This window comes from Ursus arctos, chromosome X (genome assembly GCF_023065955.2).
Source record: "Ursus arctos isolate Adak ecotype North America chromosome X, UrsArc2.0, whole genome shotgun sequence".
Taxonomy (NCBI): Eukaryota; Metazoa; Chordata; class Mammalia; order Carnivora; family Ursidae; genus Ursus; species Ursus arctos.
Genome location: NC_079873.1, coordinates 108,150,659 through 108,169,091, shown reverse-complemented (window position 1 = coordinate 108,169,091; position 18,433 = coordinate 108,150,659). Strand labels below are relative to the sequence as shown.

At 41.8% G+C, this 18,433-nt stretch overlaps 1 pseudogene; it reads left to right on the top strand.

The window, feature by feature from the left end:
• The first annotated feature begins 1,819 nt into the window (after positions 1–1,819).
• Positions 1,820–1,941, top strand: LOC113241906 (small nucleolar RNA SNORA70; annotated as a pseudogene).
• Positions 1,942–18,433: the final 16,492 nt, after the last annotated feature.

The window sequence follows — 18,433 nt, the reverse complement described above, 5'->3', positions numbered from 1 at the left end:
AGGTAGGTGACATGTAGGTCTTCTGTTTTGTGTGTGACTTGGACACTTTTTGGCACTGCTTTCTAGGCCTTCAAAGCTTTTGCTTTGGCTTCAGCTTTGGGAGGGGCAGGGGCTTCCTTCACTGCCTTCAGCACCATCTTCATGAAAGGGCTATGTCTGCTTTTGATATCAGGGTATTAATGGCCTCATTGAGTGAGTTGAGAAGTGTTTCCTCTTCTTCTATTATCCGAAAGAAATTGTGAAATCCAGTGAAGTTATCTGGACCTGGGCTTTTGTTTGGGGATAGTTTTTAAATTACTAATGGAATTTCTGCTTTTAAAATCTATTTGGATTTTTGTATTTCTTCTTGAGTTTCAGTAATTTGTACCTTTCTAGGAATTTATCCCTTTCATCTAAGTTGTCTAAGTTATTGGCATATAATTGTTCATAGTAACCATTTTATTTCTGTATCCTTTTTTATTTTTGTAAGGTTGATAGTAAAGTTCCCTCTTTCATTTCTGATTTTAGTAATTTGAATCTTCTCTCTTTTTTGCTTGGTTGATATAGTTAAAAATTTGTCAATTCTGTTGATCTATTCAAATAAACAACCTTTGGTGTCATTGATCTCTATTTTTCAACTTTCTATTATTAATTTCTGCTCTAATCTCTATTATTTCCTCCCTTCTGCTTGCTTTAGGTTTAGTTTGCTCTTCCTTTTCTTGTTTAGGTTATTGATTTGAGTTATTGATTTGAGATCTTTTTCTATTAATATAGGTCTTCACAGCTATAAATTTTCATCTAAATACTGCTTTAGTTGTAACTTATAAATTTGGTATGTTGTGTTTATATTTTCATTCACCTCAAACTATTTTACAATTTTCTTTGTGATTTCTTCTTTGACCTTATGGTTATGAAGCAGTGTGTTGTTTAATTTCTACTCTTTTGGGGTACCTGGGTAGCTTAGTCAGTTAAGTGTCTGACTCTTGATTTCAGCTCAGGTCATGATCTCAGGGTCCTGGGATCAAGTCCCACATCAGGTCTGTGCTCAGCCCAGAGTCTGCTTGAGATTTTCTCTCTCCCTCTGCCCCTCCTTCCACTCATGCTCTCTATCTCTCTCTAAAATAAATAAAATCTTTAAAAAATGGTAATTTCTACTCTTTTGATATAGTTTTGACTTTTGAAACATGTAAATATCTGACATATCCAAAAGAGATTTAAGAAATGCAAATCTTAAGTTAAATGCATACAAAAACAAATGATCCTAACTGTGTATCAGATTGATAACTTAATCACAGAAGAAAGAATTCAAGTGAATTTTGACTCTGAATAATCTTAGTAGGATATATCCTAAAAATATAAACCAAGGGCACCTAGGTGGCTCAGTCAGTTAATTGTCTGCCTTTGGCTCAGCTTGTGATCCCAGGGTCCTGGGATTGAGGCTCACATCAGGCTCCCCACTCAGCAGGGAGCCTGCTTCTCCCTCTCCCTCTGCCTGCTGCTCCCCCTGCTTGTGTTCTATCTCTCTCTGTCAAATAAATAAATACAATCTTTAAAAAAAGATATAACAATCAGGAGATAATATAATTGTGGTTTGTTCCTATACTTTTTATTTTGTTTCATTGATGCATTTATCTATGCTGTCCCCAACAGCACACCGTCTTATTATAACTGTATAGTGGGTCTTGATACCTGGTTGTGTAATTCCTTCAGCTTTATTCAGGTTTGGCTATTCTTGGACTTTTGCATTTCTATATAAATTTCAATATCGGCTTGTCAGTTTTCATAACAAACCTGCTACAGTTTTTATTTAGATTTCATTGACTCCATAAATCAAGGAGGAATTGACATATTAACAGTGTTCCATGGTGGCCCAGCGTAAAATGGCTGCAAACAGTACCCTCCTTGATAGTGTATGCAGCCTGTTGATTTTATGGGTTGCCCTAAGAGGCCTGGGAGACAGCCCTTTCCGGTGAACATTGATGTCTGACCTCATGCTATCTCCAATCTAGGCACCAGACAGGTATACAGGGTACCTTTGGAAAGCCCAGGGCACAGTGGCCAGGGTCCACATTGGAAAAGTCATCATGTCCATCAGTACCAAGCTGCAGAACAAGAAGCATGTGCTTAAGGCCCTATGTGGGGCCAAGTTCAAGTTCCCTGGCCACCAGAAGATCCACACTTTCAGAAAGTGGGGCTTTACTAAGTTTAATGTAGATGAATTTGAAGATACGGTGGCTGAAAAGTGATTCATCCAAGATGGCTATGGGGTTAAATTGTGACCCCTTGGACAAATGGCGGGCTCTGCACTCCTGATTACTTTGGCACCGCCTTCTCCCTATTCATCCCCACCAATAAATCCTACTTTCTGTGAAAACCTCCCCCCCCCAGTATTAACAATATTGAGACTCTAACCTATGAACATAGTATAACCCTACATTTATTTAGGTTTTCTTTAATTTCTCTCAACAGTATTTTCTAGTTTTCAGTGTAAAGATCTTACAGATCTTTTGTTAAATTTACTCTTAGGTATTTGATGGCTTTTAGGTGGTATTATAAATTAAAATTTTTTTAAATTACTTATCCTGATCTATAGAAATTGATTTTTACATTTTAACCTTATATCAACATTGTTAAATACACTTACTAATTCACATTATTTGTAGGTTCTTTTGGATTTCTTATGTATACAATCATGTCTTGTGTAAATGATAGTTTTTATTTCTTCATTTCTGCTCTTTTCGCCTTTTCTATGTTTTCCTTGCTTGATTACACTGTCTAGGACCTCCAGGACAGTATTAAATAGAAGTGTTGCTAGCAGATATCCTTGTCTTATTCCTGATTTCAGGGGAAATTTAAAAAATAATGATTTAAATGAAAAATTAATGATTTTTTTGCAGCTACTATTTATTCAGACTAAGAAAGGTGCCTTTTCTTCCAAGTTCACTACAAGTTTTTTTTTTTTGCTATGAGTTTTTTTTAACATCAAGTGGGAGTACAATTTATTAAATGCCTTTTCTGCATCTGTAATTTTCTAGCTTTTTCCTGTTAACATGCCAAATTACACTAATTGATTTTCCCATAAACCCTACTTCGTTGAGATATGTTAATCATTTTTAAATATCACTGGATTAGATTTAAACATATATATCATTGTTTACAATTTTCACTTCTTTTTTAAGCCACTTTATTAAGTTATAGCTGGCATGCTAAAAGCTGTATATATTTAATGTATATAACTTGATGAATTTGGGGATAGGTATATATCTCTGAAACCATCACCACCATCAAGACTATAGACATATCCATCACCTTCCAAAGTTCCTTCCTGCCCCCTTTATTATTATTATGTGATTTTCATTTCTTGTCATTTTTTCAAATTTTAGTTATGCCAGCTTCATAAAATATGATGGCAGATATCCCCCTTTTTTTCTGATTTCTGCAAGTGTTTGTCTAAGATCAATGTTATTTCTTCTTTAAGTGTTTGAAAGAACTTACCAGTGAAACCATTTAGTTCTGCAGTTTAACTTTGTCGGGAGGTTTTTTCTGAGGGAGAAGGTTTTTAATAACAAGTTTCATTTCTTACACACATAGAGGGCTCTTTTCTTCTTATATCAGTTTTATTGAATTGTGTTTCTCAAGGAATTTGTCTAAGGGCTGCTTCTGACCCATTCTCTCACTTTTCTTTTCTGGGTCTCCCAAGTACACTCTCTACCATATCTCATATGTCTCTCATATGTCTCATTTCCATCCTTTTTTCTCTCCATTCTTCTTTCTAGATATTATCTATTGACCTATCTTTTAATTCACTAATCATGTTTTCAACTTTGCCCAATCTGCTGTTAAATCTATTTATTGAGGTCTTAGTTTTAGTTATTTTATTTTCTGTTCCAGAGTGTCCGTTTGGCTTTTTATTACAGTTTCCAGTTCCCTGGTGAAAATTTCTCTCTTGCCATCTATTTTCTTGAACCTATTCATCACACAATTATTCCAGCGTCTGTGTCTGATAACTCCAGTATCACCTATGCTTCTGTTTCTATCCTCTCTCTATTGCTCTTGGTCTTGTTTGTTTTTATGCCAGTAAATTTTGATTGAACGACCAACATTATGTGTGGAAAATTATAAAGCCTCCAGATCATGTTATCTTCCTCCAGAGAGGATTACCCCCTCCTCTGGCAGGTAGCAGAGATTCAGATCACCTTATTTCAACTACAGACTTTGCGGACTCAAGGCTAGTTTGCAGTCTTTATACGTCCAGGTTTGCCTCTGGTTCACCCCCATTTCTAGGGGGTAGCCCTCTAGGAGTTCCAAATAAAAATCAGGGTGGTTTGCTAGGGCTCTTTCTACTTGGCACTTTATAACCTCCTCTTTTTCTCTCTCCAGCGCTGTGAACCTGTCACAAACTTGCTCTACTTTGCTGATGCTTTCTGCCTGATTTCTTTTTTTTAAAATAATAATTTTTTATTATATGATGTTAGTCACCATACAGTACATCCTTAGTTTTTGATGAAAAGTTCCATGATTTATACTTGTGTATAACACTCAGTGCACCATGCAATACGTGCCCTCCTCTGCCTGATTTCTTAGCCTCATTCTCTGCACAGCTTAAACTGTAAATACCTCTAGAAGAAAACTGGTTCCACGTGTTAGGTTCTATTTTGTGTCCTCCTATGTCTCTAGGATCTTGGTCCCTCAACAGTCAGCTACCTTGACAATTCCAAACTTTACTTTTATAGTCTTCTAAGTCCCATGAGGCAACCTAAAGCTGATCCACTGGCTTCTTTGTCTTATGTCCATATGCCAAAAAGATCCTGAGGGGAAAACAATGTGCAGAAAGTAAGGCTTTCCTTAATGAGCTTCTCTTCTTTCTGGATCTAGTCTCTCAAATCTTGGCTGCCTCAGTAGTCCCCTAATTCCTTCACAAAAGGCATTTTTTAAAACCTGACTTTTCTAGTTTCTTGTTAGAATATTCATCTGCTAGAAGGCTACTCTATCATGGAAGTCTTCTGAACTCATGATTAAAATGTGTGTGTATGTGTAGGCATGTATTTGCCCTTAGCTCTGTACATTGATCAGAAGGATATAAGAACAAACTCTCTAGTAGCAGTGAACACACCTAGCGCTCAGATATTTGTTTCTGTACATCATTTCCCACTAAGATGAATCAGGTTTCCTTAAAGAAATAGCTGATTTCGAGGAAAGTACAAGATGAGCCTTAGTATCTTGCTGGATCAAAATTAAGAAAAAGATCAGAGAATGATGGGAACATGTCGTAAGGACACAGAAGCCAAAGTGAAGGAACACCCAATGGCTAAGCCTGGAATAATTTGAACATCAAAAATAATAATGATGGGAAAACAAAAGCAAAAATGAACTATTGGGACTTCATCAAGATAAAAAGCTTCTGCACAGCAAAGGAAACAGTCAACAAAACTAAAAGGCAACCTACGGAATGGGAAAAGATATTTGCAAATGACATATCTGATAAAAAGTTAGTGTCCAAAATATATAAAGATCCTATACAACGCAACACCTAAAAAACCAAATAATCCAGTTAAGAAATGGGCAGAAGACATGAGGAGACATTTTTCCAAAAAAGACATCCAGATGGCCAACAGACACATGAAAAGATGCTCAACATCACTCATCATCAGGGAAATGCAAATTAAAACCACAATGAGATATCACCTCACACCTCTCAGAATGGCTAAAATCAACAACACGAGAAGCAATAGGTATTGGCAAGGATGCGGAGAAAGTGGAAACTTCTTGCACTATTGGTGAGAATGCGAACTGGTACAGCCACACTGAAAACAGTATGGAGGTTCCTCAAAAAGTTAAAAATAGAGCTACCTTACAATCCAGCAATTGCAGTAGTACGTATTTACTCAAAGGATACAAAAATACAGACTCAAAGGGGCACAGAGAAAGCCCAAATGTCCATCGACTGATGAATGGATAAAGAGGTTGTGGTATATATATATATATATAAATACTATGGAATATTCCTCAGCCACCAAAAAAGAATGAAATCTTGCCATTTGCAACAATGTGGATAGAGCCAGAATATATTATGCTAAGTGAAGTAAGACAATCAGAGAAAGACAAATACCATACGATTTCACTCATATATGAAATTTAAGAAACAGAAAGATGAACATATGGGAAGGGGGGAAGAGAGAGAGAGGGAAAGAAACCTCTTAAAGCTAGAGAACAAACTGAGGGTTGCTGGAGGAGAGGAGGGTGGGGGATGGGCTAGGTGGGTGATGGCTATTGAGGAAGGCACTCATTGTCATGAGCACTGGGTGTTATACGTAAGTGATGAACCATCGAATCCCACTCGAGAAATCAATATTACACTATATGTTAACTAACTAGAATTTAAATAAAAATTTGAAGAAAGGGAATGAAGACAACTTAAAAAAAATAATAATGGTAGGGGCTCCTGACTGGCTTGGTCAGTAGAGCATGTGACTCTTGATCTCGGGGTCATGGGTTTGAGCCCCACATTGAGGTTAGAGATTACTTGAATATATAAACTTAAAAAATAATGATGGTCATAGTGTATGATACATTGAGTTATATAAAATCCGTGAATCTGTGCTGATATTTAAAATTAAAGGAGAAGAGAATAAAAGAGGAGAGCTCTGTTTTTGTTTTTATTTTTACAGAGGAATGCCAGCTATTAAATGTAAAAGGAATGGTTTAATTAGGAAATTGCTGTCTTGTAACTCTTGAAGGAATAATTGGTTGAGGTAAGGATCGTCAGTTGATGCAAATATGACTGGCCAAAACGTTCTTGGGAACAAGTCTCAAATGATCGCTCCACAGAGTATTTTTAATAAAGGGGAAAATGTGCTCTTATAATGGGCAAGTCCACTGGCCGCCACCTTAACCAGTGGTCAAGCCTGGCCATGCCAGTAGTGGTTTGACCAAGTGCCTCCAGTATGATCCAGTGGGAGGTACACAATGTCACTTATGTGACAAGAACAATGTGATGTTCTTGCTGGAAATGTTTTACCTGAATTTCACCATGAGGAAACCAGGCAATTGTGTAATGTGGGCAATGATGAAAGACAACTGACCTGGACTCTTCAAAGGATTTGATGTCGTGAAGGACAGAAGGAGTCAGGGGGATTGTTCTGGATTGCAGGACACTAAAGAGACACAAGCCAAATGCTCTGGGTCTTGAGTGGATCCTGGATTGGAAAAACAGAAGCCGTAAAGGACATCTTGGGGACAATAGAAGAAGCTATAGTATAGACTGGATGCTGGATATTGAATCTATGGTGATTTTGTGGAAAGCATGCTAATGTTGTTCAATAGGGGGATCTTCTTCTTGGGAAACGGATACTGAAATATTTCATGGTGAAGTGTCATGATGAAAGTAGCTTACTTTTCTATGATTTGAAAAAAAGGAAGTGTGGGCATGTGGGTGTGTAGCCAGATGGACTGGGTGTAGCTAGATGTTAACAGTTGGTGAACATAGGTGAGGGGTATTTGGGTATTGAAAATGAGAAGGAAAAAAATATCCTTGCAGCTTTTTACCTTTTTTCAACAAAAATCCACCAGATGGCAGTAGAAGAACACTCTTAGAATGTGTTTCTTTGCAGCAGCATGTGAAATCCAACAAAAGGATTGGTTTTGGTTTGTGAATACATTTCTATGAAAAGTCATACAAAAGTACGAACACAAAATGCTATTTGGCTGTCTCATTCTACGGATTGCTTTTATTGAAATACCATTTTGTTAAATTTGGCCCCAAAACTCTTAAACTGTATCTACAATGTTGTGTGTATGGGCACTTTTTCTGGTGAGAATATCCACAACTTTCACCATGTCTCAAAGTAGTCTGTCATCACCCCCCAAACTGAGAAGGTTGAGGGGTTCGAGAAAGTGGCACTAGGTCAATGCCTTAACGACATCAGGGTTGGTAGTAGTTTAAGCCGTTTCCTTTAATAAGTTCTTTAAAAGTGTTCTGTTTTAGTGCAGTGTCCTGGCAATGAGTGTTTGTTGAGTGGATTGACGTCGGGATGGATGGATGTAGATGGATGGGAGTCAGAAGACCTAGGTGTGAATGTCACCTTACATGTCCCTCCTCCCCACCCTCCTCCCCAAACCCACACACGGAGATCCAATGCATTTAGCCAAATATTTGTGGTCACTTATTGTTTTACTTCCCAAAGAAAAATAGTTTATTGGTCAACGGAGATGCTAGCCATATAAAGCTTTCTCTTTATAAACATTTATCCAAAGCGTTCATTTTTTTATGGTCACATGAGCCAAGCTTCTTGTGATTACAGAAAGCGTCTACTGTCTTGTGCGTGTCACCTGTGCCTGTCGGTTTCCTCCAAGTGTTCCTGGTTTGGATCAGGACTAGGTTTCTACAAATTGCAGTATGAGCCGCTTGCAGGGTGAAAGCCAAATCACATAACACTCTTCTCTTTTTGATTCGCTAACCAAAGAGCAGGCTTTGTTTTGTGTGGAATTGAAAACAACCCGGCAGATAGCTGTCTTAAAAACTTGTCTGTTGACTTGATTGCAAAAGGAAATCCCTGCTAAGTGCCTTGATCTGGCTATCTGGGTGCCTTGATCTGGCTATCTGGGTGGTATGGAGTTTTTTTTTTTTTTTTTAAGACTCACGTATTGGAATCAACCGAGGGAAAATAAAATGCCCATTTAAGATGCGTTGGCAGTGTGTAGTTGGTTTAAAGTGTCATTTACTGGATTCTTCTCGTTTTTCTTTTTGCTCTCTCAACTTCATTAGGGCTGGAGAATTCCTCATTGAGGACTGCAAGGGAGAGACTAAACGGTAAAATAGGCATGTCTTTAGAAAAGAACTCTTAACTTCTCCCCCTGCATGTTCAAGGATTTTTTTTTATGAGAATGTAGTCTGAATAAATACTGATCTAAGGGGAACATATGTCGGCACAATCCTCTGAGACCGTCATATGCTGAATGTGATTGCTGCTCAGTATAATCAGTTCTGTCATTCATCTCGAACAGACCAAAACCAAGGAATGCCAATTAATTAACCTATAAATTATATCCTTTCTACATTCAAAGCTGTTCGCAATATTAAAAGACCTGAAATGGAACAATAAAAATAAATGTATAAATTAAAAAAGACAAATTGTTGAGAAGAAATGAGATAGCCATTTAGAAGGAATGAGATAACTGTACCACGCGTGTGGAATGACTTCTCTACTGCAGAGAGCAGAGGTCAGCTCTGAGCTTTCTGGTTCCTCAGCACAAAAGACAAGCAGGTCGGCTCTGTTGTTTGTATTTGTGTTCGTATTTGTACTAATGGAGGGATATGAAAAGAAAATTTATCGTATGGTGTCTTGTATAAGCAACACCGAGTGATATTGTTAAATTAATTAATTTAATTATATTAATTAAAAACATTTTTCCTATTAAAATGTTTTTTATTATATTGTTTACAAAAGACACAGAAACCTTTGACTAAATATTTTCTCTACTTACTCTCTATAGAAATGCAGACAAATATCAGATCACAGCTCAATCACTGCAAAAATGTCTTTGGGGAAACTGAGGGAACATAGTCCAGGAGCGTATTTTCCTGATGATCCAAACAAATCGTTTTCGAATCTGGATGTGTTGTGCAAATCCTGGTTTGGGAACCATTCCTCTATGGTACGCGATGAGCATAGCATATTTTCCTCTAGCAGATATCTTATTTGAAGGCAAAAAATTAAAAACATCTTTCCTATTAAAACACACAGATGAATTATGACTCAGAATTCAGATTTCGCATTCATTTCTGAATTAAAACATGAGCCTTAGACATTTAATGCATGCAAGTGTTCATTTGGGGCTGTATTCCCAGACCCTGAGGAGATAGAGTTCATGCCTCACTACTATTAAAGTATTTTGATGGAACGGTTTTTAAAGTGTCTAGGGAATTGTATCAGTCAGGGTTCAGTGCTTATAAAATCCTTGGAAGGACTAGAAGATTGGGGATGAGGAGATAGCACTGTAACGGGGACCCAGAGGCTAGGAAGCTGCTGCTCCAGCCCCTGCCAGCACTTCCTCTGCCTCCCACTCCTTCTCACTGACACTCAACCAGCGGTGACAACAGCAGCAGGAAGAAGGCCTTTCGGTGATGGATATTAAGGAGGGCACATATTGCATGGTGCACTGGGTGTTACATGCAAGTAATGAATCATGGAACATTGCATCAAAAACTGGGGATGTACTGTATGGTGACTAATATAACAAAATAAATATTATTTAAAAAAAAAGGAAGATGGCCTTTGTCTCACTTCCACCTTCCAAGATTTGGAAGCACAAATGCATCTCCTTGGCTGTAAGAGAGCCTGCAAAATTGACTTTCCAGTTTTTCCATCCCTGTGGTTTATCGGCAGGTGCATGAAGAGGGCAGGAACGGACCCCATCAAGGGATGCTGTCAAACACGATCATGAGTCAAAAGTGCTAAGCAGCTGGGTCTAACTGACCAGGGAAGGCCCTGAGAGTCATGAAAATGGAAATATTGCCAGGCGCTTGTAAAGCTGAGTGGGATAGTCTTTCTAGACACAGACTAAGATGGGAATTAATTTTTCCCTTTTATGGAAGACGTTCTATAGATGACTGTCCCCCAAATGATGTTGGTTATTGGCGTTGGCATCTGAGCCACGTATCTTCAACCGAGAAGTTATGAATCACATTTTTTCCGTTGCTTATGAAAAACCTTTTCTTTAAGAAAGTATGTCGTGGAAGGAGCCGAGATGCCCTTCAACAGATGACTGGATTAAGAAGATGTGGTCCATATATATAGTAGAATATTACTCAGCCATCAGAAAGGAGGACTGCCCAACATTTGCATCAACATGGATGGAACTGGAGGAGATTATGCTAAGTGAAACAAGTCAAGCAGAGAAAGACAATTATCATAGGATTTCTCTCATCTATGGAACATAAGAACTAGGATGATCAGTAGGGGAAGAAAGGGATAAAGAAAGGGGGGTAATCAGAAGGGGGAATGAAGCATGAGAGACTATGGACTCTGGGAAACAAACTGAGGGCTTCAGAGTGGAGAGGGGAGGGGGATTGGGATAGGCTGGTGATGGGTAGTAAGGAGGGCACGTATTGCATGGTGCACTGGGTGTTATACGCAACTAATGAATCATCGAACTTTACATCAAAAACCAGGGATGTACTGTATGGTGACTAACATAATACAATAAAAAATATTATTAAAGAAAAGAATGTATGTGACTGAATCTGAGTTATATGTGACCTGCTATCCCATTATTTTCCTTGGTGTGTGTGTGTGTGTGTGTGTGTGCACGTGCACCCACATGCACTTTCTGGAAGGCTTTACTGGGTTAGGAGATAGGCTGGCAATTGCCCTGATTGTCCAGACATGGGTTATCCAAGGCAGACTTTAGCCTGCCTGTGTTTGTGTTGGCTTGGTATCAGAAGGGACACTTATCTGAGAGGATCACTGTATTTATTATTATAATAAATATTTATTGAGCACTTGCTCTCTGCCTAACATTCTGCTAAGAGCTTGACATACATCATTTCTCTAATCCTTATAACTCCTTGAGGTATGTGTTACTACCCTCATTTCACAGGTGAGGTAACAGGCCCAAAGAGGTTAAATAACTTTCCAAGGTGACAGAGCTGGTAAATGGTAGAGCCAAAATTTGAACTCAAGTGTCTGATTACCAAAGCATCACTGGGTTCTATGACATGAAGAAAACTGCTGCTATCTCTTTTCTATTTTACTCTTATTACTCTCTCATTCCCTCTATTTTGGCCCACTGTATGGCCAGACTCAGAGCTGCAATGTTGACGGTGATAATGCGTTTAGGAGGGGAAGGGAATGTGTTTAGTAGGAGCTAAGATACCCACTCGAAGATTCAGGCAGTCCAAAAGTGTGTGGTTTTTATTTTATTTATGGAGTAATTAATTGTTCCCAAGCAGACATAAGACGAGAATCCTCTTATTTCCCCTCCTTTCATGCTATTTGCAGCATACAGTTAGGGGGTGAGGCTATCATACCTTCTGTGTATCCCTACTATGCTTAGCATGTAGGTAGTGGAATAGATTGGAAAAAATAGTAAGAAGGTAGAGAAGTAACATGCATTTGTCCATTGTCTTGTCTGAACAAATTCTGAGTAAAAGAGGAAGTTTCTCTCAGACAACCATGCGTATTGGGAGTTTGCTGCTTGTCCTTGGAGTGATGGCAACAGAACTGGAGAGATTTCTGCTTATTCTTTAACTTATTATCCCGTAATTTCACCATTCCACTTTTGTGTGTGGCACAGGACCATACGTAATCAAAGTAGGGGGCAGACAACAATTTCTATCCAGTATAAAATACCCAGCTCAGCGTCTGCCTTCGGCTCGGGTTGTGATCTCAGGGTCCTGGGACCGAGCCCCAAATCGGGATCTTCGCTCAGCGGCGAGTCTGCTTCTCCCTCTCCCTCTGTGATGGCTTTTGCTCTCTCAAATAATAAGTAAAATCCTTAAAAATAAATAAATAAAATAAAATACCCAGCTCGATAATAAATAGGTGCGGTTGCCCTCATCCCGCAAGTATCTGGTACAATGTTTCTCGAGTAAGGCACCGTGTGTACTTTGGGAGGAACTGTTCTTCATTGGGAAGGGCTGTAAGTAGGTCGCTTAGCGTCTCTGACTTCAGGGCACTAAGTGCCAAGTAGCTCTGACCCCATCCTGGGGCCAGGGATCTACCTCCTCCATGGCAAGACGCAGAATAGGGAATGCTGATTTTCTGTGGGACATTTCTCCAGGGAAAACTGAATCACAGAGAATTCATTTGGTCAAAGTGGAATCACCAGATAAAATACAGGATGCCCAGTTAAATGTCAATTTCAGATACACAATGAATAATTTTTGATAGAAGTGTGTCCCCTAAATTTAACTGAGTGCCCTGGAGTTTTATTTGCTGAATCTGGCAAATAAGCAGGCAACCCAAACCCCAGGTCAGTTGCAGATCTGTGACTCAGGAAATGGCAGACCTGGTTTTGCTTTGTTTTTTCAGTGTAATCTCTACACCCAAGGCGGACATGTTTTCCAAGGCTCTGCATCGCCTTCCACCTCTGCTGAACAGCTTTCCTGTGCAAAAACCATGCCCTGCAGGATGTAAACATGGGGTTATGATTCCTGCCTTTTAATTGTTTGGCTTCTCCATAGGGAGAGAAGAGAGTCGGGAAGACCTGTGTACTGGGGCTATCTTCTCGAGGACCTACTATGTGATAAAGCTGCATCCGTTTACATTCTAGAAGGATGTTGAAAGTTTAAACAAGGTCCTTATGCCTTCTTCTGATGAGTCTTTTGTAGAAACATTGAGGTTATTTAATGGAGTGAGTATAGAGGCAGCACCATGGGACGCCCTTCCTGGGACTTCCTAGTCTTCTTTGGTTCAAGGAGTAGCTGATTAGGAGGCTGGACCAAGGTCAGAGGCTTATGTCAGTTGCTGGGTTTCACATGTTGGCCAGGACAGTGCTCCAGATAAGAATACAACCCATCCAAGTAGCTTTCTCAAGCTAACCAAGGGAGGGGTTTGGAGCTCGAGCTGTAACATTTTATATCCGAAACAGAAATTCAGAAGCATATATGACAGAATATTCACTTCCGTTAAATCTGGGTAGTGAGTACATGAGTGATGTTACTTTTCGGATAATATGAATATTTCATAAATGATAATGAAAAATACTAAGTTATAAAACTAAAATGATAAGTTGAGGGAATTCAGGACATCACCCTTCGTAGCTGACCACTAGCTCACACTCTGATAAAAATGGAAGAGTATAGAATTCTCCTTCGCCTTAGCCCAGCACAGAGTCACTTCCTGACGCGCTGGACTCCCAGAAAGAGGGGCACACTTGTTCAAACCGAAGCGAAATACACCAAAAAAAAAAAAAAAAAAAAAAAGGTGCAGAGAATTTCTAAACAAATCCCCGTTCAGTCACATTTCATGCCCTCTGATGGAGATGAGGATCCAGAAAGATCTTCTGAGATGAGTGGTTTAAAATGGAGGCATGACATTTCTATAGCTGAAAGGGCTGGATTTTTCCACTGGCAGTTTCTTAACAATTGTAGTGACAAATCACACGGGGGAGCTCTGGGCCAAGGGAACGAGAAGAAGGTGCTGCGAGAGGAAGGCTATTTTGCCCTAGAAACAGACGCAGGCACTGTCCAAAAGCCCTAGCTACCTTTCTGAGGCCGCTTGCTTTCTGAGCAAGGGGGAAAGCTCTCTTGCAATTGCACAGCTGATCTGAAAATCAAAGGGCAACAGGAAAATTTTACCAATTCCTCAATCTGTCAATCCCAAATCCAAACCAATTCAAAACAATAGGTAACTAGGGCCCAAATGCTACAATTTAAGAAAAGACATTTTCCTCCCTAATTAAATACAAGGCTATGTCACTATTTGATGTTACTGGCCAGGAATTGTAGGGTGAATTACTGAATTCTGGCACATAGATATTTGATTAAGAAACATAATAATGTTAAGAGATAAGAATAGAAACCCAAAGACTCTATAAGCCGGGAACAAAAATCACATTGGTGCCTAATCAGAAGGTTATTTAATATTAATCAGCAATCATTCATTAATTAACGTAATCTAGCAAACCAGGGTGTAGTTTATTATGGTTTGCTGACCAAAGCCTAATCAATGCAGAAGCCATTTTACTTTAGATAAAACCACATTCATGTGGAAATCTTCTGCTTTATATTTAACTGCCTCATAAGTTCATCCCCCATTGCATCTCACAGATCAGATTAATCTACCAATATTAATAACAGAAGTGAAATTTAAAAAGAGATCCCAGCCAGTCATCCAAACTACTTGACCAGCACCGAATTAAGAAGGAGCTCTGTGTTTTCCTTTCCCCAGACCCCACACCAGCAGAGGGCTTTGTCCGGGTGGCCAAGCTGACCACGTAGGAGAAACGTGCTGAAGTGGCTTTTGTGTGTGCGGTGGCCTCGTCAGGGCTGGCTGCTCTGTGCTGTTTGGCCAGCAACCGTTTGCCACCTTCCCTGCGGCTGCCCAGGCTCGAGGTTCGACGCAGGCAGGAGCCAAGCAGCAGCGGAGGGGGCAACCTTAGGAATCATCCATCTGAAGACTCTGCCTCGAACTGGCAAGTCAGAAGGGGAAGGGAGTAAACGGGACTCAAAGTCAAAGGGCCTGTGATGGCTCCTTAGAGAGACACAGAGAGAGAGAGAGCACAATCTTTGGGAGCCAGGTGGGTAGAGAGGGACACTCTTCTGATGGGGAGTGGCACAAGGGGTCTCAACGTGGCAGTACGGGCCCCATATTTCTGTGTTGTGCGGGGCTGTCCTGTGCTCTGTAGGGTGTCCAGCAACATCCCTGGTCCTCCCCCACTAGATGCCAGCAGCACCTTCCCCCCCTCTCCATCAGATCAGGCAACGAAAATGTCTCCAGACGTTGCCAAGTGTCCCCCTAGGCGGCCGGGCTTGAGACCCAGGGCTGTAACCCCCGGTGGCCTCTTCACTGTCTGCATTATGGATTTGGGGGCAGCACATGTGGCCTAATTCACCTCTATTATGAGTTGGGTTGTGTCTCCCCCAAAAAGACATGTTGAAATCCCAAGCCTCCGGACCTCAGCGTGTGACCTTATCTGCAAGTAGGGTTCTGCAGATGCGAATAGTTACGATGAGGTCGTGTGGGCTTGGGGTGGGCCCTGCTCCAAGACTGACGTCCTTAGAAGACAGAGCTGCACGCAGGGAGAAGGGCATGCGCGGATGGAGGCAGAGACTGGGGGGAACACGAGGACTGCCAGCGGCAGGAGGACTGAGAGAAAGGCATGCTAAGAGAAAGCGCCCTGCCCACACCTTGACCTTGGATTTCTAGCCTCGGAACAAGGACACAATCAAGGGCTCCTGTTTAAGCCGCCTGGTTTGCGGTGCCGGCTCCCGCAGCTCCGGTCCCACAGCCCTGCTAAGGCGGGTCGGTTAATGAAGCTGCATTGCGGGGAGCTGTTTCCAGGCAGGTGGCAGAGGCCTGCCAGCTCTCCCCAGGCCTACGTCTGTTTGCTTGCGGGGAGTCGGAACCTCTCCTTTACCCTCTCCTGCACCTTCCTCTCCAAGTCTTTCACGCAGAAACAAAGCTCACGAGAGTATGACGCTCAGTGAAAGAAGTCAGTCAGAGAAAGACAAATACCACATGATGTCACTCATATGAGGAATTTAAGAAACGAAACAGATGAACACAGGGCGGAAAAAAGAGAGAGGCAAACCAAGAAAGAGACTCCTCACTATAGAGACCAAACTCAGGGTTGATGGGGGGGTTGGGGCAAACGGGTGACGGGGACTGGGGAGCGCACTTGTCGTGAGGAGCACAGGGTGTTGTGTGGAAGTGGCGATCCCCTGAGCTCTACGCCGGAAACTAATAGTGCACTCCATTTCACTAGCTGGAATTCAGACAAAAACTCGGGGGGAAAAAACCCTCCCAAGCCATAGCGTAAGCATTTTTCTTCTTGCCCTGACAACCGGCATTAGTCCACGAGAAACTCAAATCCAACCAGCCTTTCATGCTTGTGGTCAGACCGTGGCAACATGAGTTAGGGTCTGCAGCCCCTGGCACCTGTGCTGTCGGTTCTCCTTCCTGAGAACCAGGGCTCGGTGCGCAGACTGCCTGCCAGGGACGTTGTGCTTGCTTAAGAGGTGTGAGGCCATGACTCAAAGGGAGTTGGTGGGGGCTGTGGACAGTTCCGATTTTCTGTCTTCGACAGTGTTAAGGCTAGGGTCTTTGGCGTGTTCAGAACTACCCTAGGCCTTGGCTGCAGGGTCTCCCCTGGGGTTGAAGTCCTCTGCAGCGTTCAGTCCCAAGTCCAGGGATGGTGGCCAGATGAAGGGGGAAGCCAGGGTGGGATGCGGGGGGCACTGCCCCCACCCGGCCTGTGGCCTCTTCATTTAGCTCTTACTCTGCCTTGGCAGGGCCAGCTGGTCACCCAGAAAAATCTGCTGTTTCAAAGTAGAATAGAAGTGTCAGTGAGAGTAATTATGTGGAACAAAGTTTTACTTTTTTTCCTTGAAAGTTGGGGTGTGGGGACACATGATCACAGCTCCCGTTCCATGTGCGCTTCTGATGCGCCAGGTGCTTTACAGACTGGCCTCGTGGAATTATGACATCTACCCTTGGGAACTGGAGATTATTAGACCTGTTTGCATATGATGTAACCGAGAGGTAAAAGGGTTTGCTCTCCCTTTGTGCGCCTGCAAGGAATAGAGACCAGTTTGAACCCAGTTTGGCAAGGGAAGGACTCTTTTTGTGTCACCACACTCGTCCTTGCTCTCTAGCCCTTGCCTCTCCTGCAAGGCCTAGAGGTCTTCACGGTGTGGATAAGAGAAGCTGTCTGGGGAATCTGGAGAAAAATGACCCCTGAGATGTCCCTGTCCTAACCCCCAGAACCTGTGAATATGGTACCTTACGTGTTGTTAAGGATCAAATTATGTCCCCTCCAGAAGATTCGTTGATGTCCTCATCCCAAATACCTCCTAATGCGACCTTATTTGGGAGCGGGGTCATGGCAGATGTACCTAAGAGGAAGTCATATTGGAGCAGGGAAGGCCCTTAACCCAAAATGACTGGTGTCCTCACATAAAGAGGAAAATGTGGACACAGGGACATACAGAACACGGAACGCCATGTGATGATGGAGGCAGAGATTGAGGAACCCCTGTGACTACCAGAAGCTGGGGAGGGGGGGTGCGGAAGAGGCAAGGAGGGACCTTTCTCTGGAGCCTTTGGAGGGAGTGTGCCTGACGACACCTTGATTTCAGTCTTGCAGCCTCCAGACTGTGAGAGGACTCATTTCTACTGTTTGGAGCCCCCCGGTCTGTGACACTTTGTGATGGCAACCCCAGAAAACGAGTAACACGTGGAAAAGGGACTTCGCTGGTGTGATTACGAGTACAAACCTTGAGATGGGGAGATCTTCCTGATTTATTGGGGTGGGCCCAATAGAATTACAAGGGTCCTTGTAGGAGGGAGGCTGGAGGGTCAGAAGCAGAGAGATTTAAGGACGTTCTACTGCTGCCTTTGAAGATGGAGAAGGAGCCATAGGCCAGGGAATATGGATGACTTTTAGAAGTTGGAAAAGGCAAGGAAATGGGGCCTCCTCTGTAGCCTCAAAAAGGAGCATAGCCCTGATGACAACTTGGCTTGAGCCCACCCAGACCCATTTTGGACTTCTAACCCCCAGAACCATGAGACAGTACATTTGTATGGCTTTAAACCGCTGAGTTTGGGGTAATTTGTTACAGCAGCCGTAAGTGACGAGTACACCGGAAAACCTGGCAGCCTTGCCTCTGGCCCGCATCCAGCCCCCAGCACCCAGCTGCTCTCTTGGACACCAGGGTTAGAATGAGGCCTTGCACGATTTCACTCACATGTCTCTGGGTATAGTCTATGCAAAGGAACAAAACATATTCACA